This window comes from Hippopotamus amphibius, chromosome 10 (genome assembly GCF_030028045.1).
Source record: "Hippopotamus amphibius kiboko isolate mHipAmp2 chromosome 10, mHipAmp2.hap2, whole genome shotgun sequence".
Classification (NCBI taxonomy): Eukaryota; Metazoa; Chordata; class Mammalia; order Artiodactyla; family Hippopotamidae; genus Hippopotamus; species Hippopotamus amphibius.
Window position 1 is genome coordinate 8,082,610 of NC_080195.1, and position 9,848 is coordinate 8,092,457.

The following is a 9,848-nucleotide window of genomic DNA, read 5'->3' on the forward strand; positions in this document are numbered from 1 at the left end:
CCCGCTGGTAGAATCATTTCTTCCCCTCCTTTCTGAAGATCCATTAGCAACCTCTCCTGAAAAATTAATCTTGTAAGAAGAAACATTATGCAAGTCTCCCCCTTTTCTCCAGACTGCACCAGATTAGATCATGCTCTGTGGATCAATTACCAAGTCAAACCTGGGAGCAGAAGACTCACACGTATGGACTTAAGGACTCTAAAGTTGTTTTAAATTTCATTATAGAGAATAAAATCAGGAGAAGTAGATCTGTGAACGGTTTCTGAAGCCTGTACAAAATTGAGGTTGAACATAATTTTAGTTTGGCTTGAATTTATGAATATGAGTGCATTTGCCAGATATTCTGCACGCAGTATGCTAGGTCAAGCAGATGGGAGTGTTTATAATCATTCTTCTTGATTAGATGACATATTTGGATTCAGTACTGGGCCATGAAAACTAAATTTGAGATGCCAGAAATTCCTGATTAAAATGCAGTGAATATACTTTAAGAACACAGAGAAATAAATTTTTTGAGTAGATTTATCAGGTGTAAGACACTCACTGAACCCAAATAATGCCCTCTGAATGGACCCAGAAGTCAAGTCATTCACCAAGTCATTAAGAAATCCACAGAACAGAGCCTGTAGTGGTCTTTAAAAAGTGGTTGTAGATTCATTGTTCCCTATAGTGAGATACTGCAGTTAAATGGGCTTTCTGATTTCAATTGGAACCTCAGGATTCCCAGGACAGCAAAATCTGAGAAAGTATTTCATAAAACATCGCAGGTATGTTCCATAACTCTTGTTCCTACAATTCCTCAAATATAATCGCTGCTATTTTTTACAGCGTGAATATATACTAGGAAACTAAAAAGCCTGAAATTAACATTACAGAACATATTCAAAACTGGCTCTGAGCTCTTCATGATTCTGGACAAAGTGAACACCTCTGGGGTCCACTGCTGAAGGTGGAGCTTACTTTGTCAAGTGATAAATATTTTTCTCAGTGAGTCTTTTAATCCTGCCTAAAATTATTTTCCTGTTTTTTTAAATGTATATTTGTAATAGGATTCAGCAGAATTCTCAAATCTGCTCTAATCATTATATGATCATTTGAGTACAAGGTACCAAACTGAAATATCTTTCTCCCAAAATAGTAAACCAAAGGCAATACTATTTCACTTGGGGATTCATAGAGACTAGTGTCACCATCAAAGACATAAAATATGATTCCCTGATTATTCTCAAAAGAAGTCAGACGGTTTGCAGAGAAAGAGAGTGGTTTAACATGTTTCATTAACTGGAAATTTCAAATTCAGAGATTTTATCTGATGTGTACTCCTTATTTGAGCAAATCAATAGAGCCCTACGATTTGATAAATACCAATGAAACTGTCAAATGTGCAGTTTTCCCCCTCTCACTCCAAAAGTTACAGAATACCAGAAGCCTAAGGCAGAGATAACAGTACATGTTCTTTCTATCATATCGGATTTCAGTCACACTTTGGCTCTAGGACTCAAATGAGAATAAAAGGGCCTTAAATGTCCAACACTGCATGCGACATCGTGGCATAAATTCCTTACATCTCTCTGCTGATAGTACTTAGAGAACACAGGATATCAGGAATGCTATACACTGTTAAGAATTATTCTGGTCATAAAGTAGGAGATTAATTCCATAAAAATTAGGTGTCCATCATTTTAATAAAATTTCTGTTGGTCTAGTGATCTAGGGTATATAAAATAATTGTTTCCAAAAGTGAATGAAGAGTCATGGTTCTTTAAAGGAATCGTTAAGCCACAAAAAACACACTTGGTATGCTGACCTGATCATTTTCCACTGAATGGAAATAAAGCTAAGAAGGATTTCTAGATGTCCACACTGCTGTGCTATCTCACAGTAAAGCAGACACATCATGAAAGGTTGACTACATTTGGCAAAGTAAGGTTTACTCTTGAAAAGGGGGTTATTTGGGATGTGGATTCTGTTCTACTTACTATTAGTCCAAGCATACTTGGACTTGCTTAATGCCGTATATCACATCATGAGAAACCTAGCAATGGCAATGATTTTATACAAGTAATTCAATGTACAAACATATATTTAAATATGATGAGTGGAGGTCCATGGCATTCATTGGTGGGGAGATTTTAAACACAGGTTTGTTTGAAATGGTCCTGGATTAGACCAATTTTTGTGGTAAACCTATTAATGTTATCCTCATTTCTCTCCCAGACTCTTCAAAAGTGTTTTTACTTATGATAAATACATGTTTACAAACCCCACCTCCTTTATTGGACTTATCATACTACCCTCCCCTCCCCACATTGGAACAATAGCCCTTACAACATGAAGTGACATATTGAAAATTAAGTAATGAAGTCAGTCAGGTGATAGTATATGTAGAGGTTAGTTGAGTAGCTCTAGGGATACACTAACAATATGTGATGGAGTTTCCTCTCTCTTATTCAGAGAGTAGAGTATTAAAAAATCAAAAATAAAACAAAAGAAAAAAAAAAAAAAAACAAGAGATGGAAAAAGCTATCATATCCTTCACTATTATATCCGATGAGTCACTGGGGAAAAAAAAAAAGCAAAAAACTCTTCTCTTCCTTTCCCCCGCTACCTGGCCTACTGGGATTCCCTGGCTTAGAATTTTTGTTTCCTAGTGAGAAATATTTCATTGCTGTACACGTATTGATTGCTTCAACAGGAAGATAAGGTTTTTACTGAACTAGCAGGCAACAGCAACAGTTCCATGATGCATAAGGATATTAATCTTAACTATCAATGTTAATAACAATACTGATAGCTAGATAAGGTAGCTGTAACCTAGGGAACTTTCAAGCACATCCTCTGATGATTTCACTGAGGAAAAGAGTCAACCCTAAAGGGCTCAGAACACTCAGGAACCAAATTTCAGGTTATACTACTGGGTAATTAGCTATTGTATTACTCTGGATATATTTCAGAGCATATTTTTTAATTCCTGAAGCAAAGTAGATGTCTATAATTCACTCCTGTGAGTCAAATTACTCTTCTCATAATAATAATGAGGGTAATGATGATGATAGAAAATATTTATGTATTTCTTAACATGTCTCCAACACTGTTCTAAGTACATTTTATAGATAACTAATTTAGTCCTATATCCTAAGGTAGGTATTATTGTTAATATATGTTTATTAGGACATGTAAATCTAAAAGAGGACTTTTATAATCTTCTTAAAAATGTCCATTTCTGCTAGATGACAGAATAAGTACTACAGAAGTGAAATAGAGCTAAATATAAAGACCGGAGAGTATAGCAAGTGAAGTCAGAAGGGCTGAAATCCTTACTGGTCATTCTTAACCCTTTTGCTAAAGCCAACCACATGGAAATCTTCAGTAAAGATGATGCCCTGCCTCTCACTCTTTTCTCCTTATTTTCCTGTAGTGTTTCAATTCTGTAATGTAAAGAGAGGAATCAAGAAAGCTATTGATTACTAAGAAAATGTAAATATCATTATTACCTTTACGTATTAAGCTGGGTGAAAATTTTTGGTTGATCATCTTAAGATCTTCAGAATAATTTAATCAATTTCTGAATCTGAAAATGAATATTAAATTATTTGCTAAACTTTCAGAGGTACATGAGAAAAAAGTCAACTTTTTAAAAAATACAACACGAATCTCTGGTGATTTGCGTGCATCCATGAACACTGATTTTTAAACTGGTCAGGACTTTCCTAAGTGATGGCAGGGAACAGAAGGCAGGCTTCATATCAGCAAACACTTAACAACTTCCAGCAGATGTTTTAAGAGGCTTCACTGATTTGTCCTACAATCAGCTGAGCGATTGTTTCATTTTGATTCTCTATGAAATCTAATGTATCCATTTTAGTCTGACAGACATGAACTGTTCCTCTGATGAATTTTCTGTACCATTCTAAATGCAACCTGATGGACAATACTTTCATAAAAGACTGGAAATAATATTTATCTTTCTAAAAATTTTAGGCAGCAATGCCTAGTGAACATTTATGCAAGATTCAAGGGGTTTAGTCTAACCTAAATTTGGAGTCATGGGAAAAATATATATTCTATGCGTATATATCAACTTAAATCATTTCATTTTACAAAGCCTTGTCCATATAACCATCATATTTAGCAAGAGCCACGTAAAAAAAATGTAGTGATAGGTGATTGGTGGCCCTTGAACCGGAAGCGGTCGGCGGAGCCCGGGCTCTGGGCTGGACGGGCTTCTGCCCGCAGGGGCGGCAGGATGGCGGGCGGCAGTGGGAAGCGCAGGCCTGGCGGGGAGGGACCACCGTGTGAAAAACCAATGGCTACGAAGAAGAGTAAAGGCTGTGAAGCTGACGTGCCTAGTGACCTTCGAAAAGAAGTAGAAAGTCATTACAGGCTTTCTCTGCCTGAAGATTTCCATCACTTCTGGAGGTTCTGTGAAGGGCTTGATCCGGAACAGCCAGCTGATTCACTTTCTGCAAGCCTTGGACTTCGATTAGTGGGTCCTTACAATGTCCTTGCCGGAAAACATAAAATGAAGAAAAAATCAGCAAGCCTGAATTTTAACCTTCACTGGAGATTTTACTACGATCCTCCTGAGTTCCAGACCATTATTATTGGAGATAGTAAAGCTCAGTTCCACATCGGGTATTTCAGGGATTCTCCTGATGAGTTTCCTGTGTTTGTCGGTACAAATGAAGCAAAGAAAAATTGTATCATTGTTCAAAATGGAGACGATGTGTTTGCTGCAAATTATTTTTGATGCAAAAACTTAAAGAAGTAACAGATAAAAAGAAAACTAGTCTCTTGAAAACCATAGATGAGAAACTCACAGAAGCAGCCAGAGAACTGGGGTTCTCACTGGAACAGAGAACCGTGAAGATCAGACAGAGAGACAAGAAAGTCGTGACAAAGACCTTCCATGGGGCAGGCTTGGTTGTCCCAGTAGATAAAAATGATGTTGGCTACAGAGAGCTCCCTGAAACGGATGCCAATCTCAGGAGAATCTGCAGGACCATCGTGGAGGCCCCCAGTGATGCCGAGAGACTCAAAGCTTTCGCTCCTGTTCAGGAAATGATGACTTATGTGCAGTTTGCTAATGATGAGTGAGATTATGGGATGGGGCTGGAGCTGGGGACGGACCTCTTCTGCCAGGGTTCCGACTATTTTCATAAAGTTGCTGGCCAGCTTTTACCTCTTGCATATAATCTGTTGAAGAGGAATCTTTTTGCAGAAATTATTGAAGCTCATCTGGCAAACAGAAGCAGAGAGGATGTGGACCAGCTTGCAGCATGAGTGGGGGTGCCTCTCTCGGGTATACAGTATTTCAGAGCTTTAGTAGGAAACGTGATGTTTTGTTTTTAAGGAATAAAAAAAAATAAATGGATGGAAGCATTTGCTAAAAACTTTTCTAAAAAAAAAAATGTAGTGATTTCTTTGAAATTTTCTAATATCCTAAATAAAAGAAATGGTATATGTAAATAAATAAGAAATGCATTGTCTAAATAAGCCAATATTATGAGCCTCAAAATTTGGAATTTATATTTAAAATTAATTATGTTTTTTCTCTCTTTTCTTTAGTATAAAGAATTTTTTTGCTTTGATCAGACTTTGTCAGTACTTAATAATCCATGTTTCCTTAAAGTAATATATCATAGAGAATAATATATTTTGAGGATACTAAAAACAAACAAATAAAAACAAGCAGAAGTTAACTTTTAATATACACATTTAAATAAGTAGTACTTTGGAACAGTCATCAAGCTGTACAATGTACTTAATCCAAAATTACTTTTATGAATATAGCCAGTTTTGACACACTTCTTCTAAATTTACATTTAAACATTCCTGGAAGATTTCTAGTATCCTGTGATGATAAATCTTCATCATCACTGGAAGACAGTAGGATTTATTTTTTAAATAGAAAGAGTAATCCAGATGAATTATACCAATTTTGTCAAAAGCAAGATGTCATGCAAAGTAATAGGATTAATTATCTTATGTGTGACAAGAAATAGTGATAGCAAATGAGTTTCAAAATGAAGTGACACATTTGGCAAAGAAATGTTGACTTACTCTTTCTGGAGTTTCATGATTTAAAGAGGCCAGATACTTAAATGTACACATTTTGGTATACTTATAAATTAATCATAATAAAATAAACTCAAATTTCTCAAAGATGCTAAACTACACGAGAATAATCATTAACAGAATACTTGTCTCCAAACTCCAGCTATGTCTCATTGAGGATATTTATTTAAAATCCAGTTTGTGATCCATAAGCCAGAAAGCTAACATTTATTTTACTTAGAATATCTAGAGAACCACTGTTCACTTCGTTTACTTTGTGATGAGTAATACATCCAACAGGGTCCTGGCAGATAACATAATATACTAAAATCTCGGTGATTAAAAATAACTTACAAAATTTTTCAGGGACATGGGAACCAACAAGAGATGGTAGAGCATCTCAGAATAAGCAACAGTAGTGAGAGGACCCTGCGCTAAAAGAAAAAAGGCATGGGAGTGTATTTGCTTGCAAGGGCTGCCATAACAAATTATCGCAGTGGGTGGCTTAAACAACAGATATTTATTTTCTATGATTCTGGAGTACAGAATTCTGAGATCAGGGTGTAGGTAGGGTTAATCTCATTTGAGGCTCCTCTCCTTAGCTTACTGATGGTCTTCTGCCTGTGTATGTCTGTGTCCTAATCTCCTCTTCTTATAAAGACACCAATCATATTGGACTAGGGCCCACCCTAATGGCTTCATTTAATCTTGATTACCTGTTTTAAAGATCCTAACTCCAAACATAGTCACATTCTGAGGCACTGGGATCACAACCTTGACATGAATTTTGGGGAGAAGCAATTCATCCCAAAGCAGAGAGCCACTGCTAGAAGCTATAGAAAGCTTACCCTGCAGGAGAAAACTCCTCAACAGGAGCCTTCTATGGCGGATATAGCTATTATCAATTATAAGTCCAGCCTCCTCCTATCCTCTTATTTCCTAACTGAAGTCAAACAGAAGTGATAAGAGTCTGTTCAACACAATCCATTATCAAGCTCCCAGGGTGGGAAAGGGTAGAGAATAGATGTGAAAGGACAACTCTATTTAACACAGCAACCTCTTTCCCACACACCGTTTGTCTGAATGAAAAACTGTTATCCCAACTCAAGGAAACCACACATTTTGTATCAGGCACTGTATTATTAGGGGTATTTTAACTCAGTTATATTCCCACTTGTTACACTGGGTTATGGATTTTGAGGACAAATAGATAGGGGTGAAGTGCTCTTCTCCACATTATGTGAGGTATCAAAAGGTTAATATCAAAATGACCTATTGCTGATGAAGTTAACCTTGATCATTTGGTTAAGGTTGGTTAAGGTAGTGTTTGCTGAATTCCTCTATTGTAAGTTACTATTTTCTCATTTCCATATGCTATTCTTTGGAAGCAATCACTAATTCCAGCCCATTTTGGGGGGGAGGGATGAATAAGCTCCATCTCAGAAAGGGAAGAAACACATATCAATATATTATTTGGCATTATTCTGTAAAGAAGCTTTCTAACCCTAAACCTAACCCTTCCCATCTCCCCACTGGTAAGCACCAGTTTGTTCTCTGTATCTGTGAGTCTGCTTCTTTTCTGTTATGCTCAGTAATTTGTTGTATTTTTAAGATTCCATGTATAAGTGTTATCATACAATATTTGCCTTTGTCTGACTTATAATGCCCTCTAAGTCCATTCACGCTGCTGCAAATGGCAAAATTTTATTTTTTATAGCTAAGTAATACTCCATTGCATATATATACACCACACCTTCTTTATCCATTCATCTGTTGATGGACACTTATCTTGGCAGCTGTAAATAATTCTGCCATGAACACTGGGGTGCACGTATCTTTCCAAATTAGTGGTTTTTGTTTTTTTGCATATATATCCAGGAGTGGAATTGCTAAGTCATTTGGTAGTTCTAATTTTCGTTTTCTGAGAAAACATCACACTGTTTTCCACAGTGGCTGCACCAATATACATTCCACCAACAGTGTATGAGGGTTCCCTTTTCTCCACATCCTCAGCAACATTTTTTATTTGTGTTCTTTTTGATGATATCCATTCCAACAGGTGTGAGGTGATATCTTATTGTGCTTTTGATTTGCATTTCCCTGATGATTAGTGATGTTGAGCATCTCTTCATATGCCTGTTAACTATCTGCATTCCCTTTTTGGAAAAATATTGTTAAAATGACCATCCTACTCAAGACAGTCTATAGATTCAGTGCAATCCCTATCAAAATACCAATGGCATTTTCCACAGAACTAGAACAAATAACTTTAAAATCTGTATAGAAACACAAAAGACCCTGAGTAGCCAAAACAATCTTGAGAAAGAAGAACAGAGTTGGAGGAATCATGCTCCCTGACTTCACATTATACTAAAAAGCTACAGTCATCAAAACAGTATGGTAATGGCACAAGAACAGATACATAGATCAATAAAGCAGAATAGAGAGCCCAGAAATAAACCCACATACTTTTGGTCAATTAATCTATGACAAAGGAGACAAGACTATACAACAGAGGAAAGAGAGTCTCTTAAATAAGTGGTGCTGGGAAAAGTGGACAGCTACATATAAAAGAATGAAATTAGGACATTCTCTGACACCACATACAAAAAAAAACTCAAAATGGATTAAAGACCTAAACATAAGACTGGATAGTATAAAATCCCTTGAGGAAAACATAGGCAGAACACTCTTTGACATAAATCACAGCAATATCTCTTGGATCTGTCTCCTAAAGCCAAGGAAATAAAAACAAAAATAAACAAATAGGACATAATTAAACTTAAAAGATTTTGCACAGAAAAGCAAACCATTCACAAAATGAAAAGACAACCTAACTGAATGGGGGAAGGTATTTGCAAATGATATCATCAATCAGGGGTTAATATCTAACATATATAAACAGCTCATACAACTCAACATCAAAAATAGACAGCCCAATTAAAAAACAGACAGAAGAACTTAATACAGCTTTTGTTTCTATCATAATTTTTTAACCATTAGCCTTAGGATTTCTAGTCAAAACACTGTTTTCTAAAGTTATTTGTCAGCTTGTTTACTTAAAACTGTCTATATGTTAGTGACATTTATTTTCAGCATTGTATCAACACTATAATAAATCATGTTCATTGACTTTGCTTCTTTGTTGTTACCTTACCTATTAACATTGCTCCCCTCACTTGCCCGCAATCCTCTGAAACATTTAACTTTGAATGATCCCTTTGTAGATGACAGATATAGAGGAGTGACTTTTGGTTTCACAGAGCACATTCCTTGTTTCATATTCAATGTTTTAATCATTAGGTTACACATGTATTAATTATACTTGCATATAAAGGTTAAAAACTAGCAAAGCATACATGATTGAACATAACATTAAAACTTAAATGTGAAAATGTTCATGTGGTTAATTAATAATTTATAAATAAAATAATCAATGAGCAAAATTTTTCCTAAAACTAACATCTGTACCTATATGCAGAGTCTTGACATAGAATCATAGATAATGATTCTATTATCCCAGTAAAGTACCTTAATTTTTGTGTGAAATTACATGGTTTAACTAGATGATTACTAGGCTATCTTTTAGCAATCCATTTAAATCTAATCCTTAGTTAAAATATTTTAAAGAAAAAAGCATATGTATTTCATATTCTACTATTTCATTGTGACTAAATATTATAATTTAAATTTTACGTAGTCTCTGTCTCTCTCCCTCTCTCTCTCTCTCTCTATATATATATACACACACACACAAATTTTTTTTCTCCTAATATTGTTGGGGAAGGACT

At 35.6% G+C, this 9,848-nt stretch overlaps 1 pseudogene; it reads left to right on the top strand.

Annotated features, from left to right (window-relative positions):
* Positions 1-4,246: 4,246 nt before the first annotated feature.
* On the top strand, positions 4,247-5,284 carry LOC130830432 (histone PARylation factor 1-like; annotated as a pseudogene).
* The last annotated feature ends 4,564 nt before the right edge of the window (positions 5,285-9,848 follow it).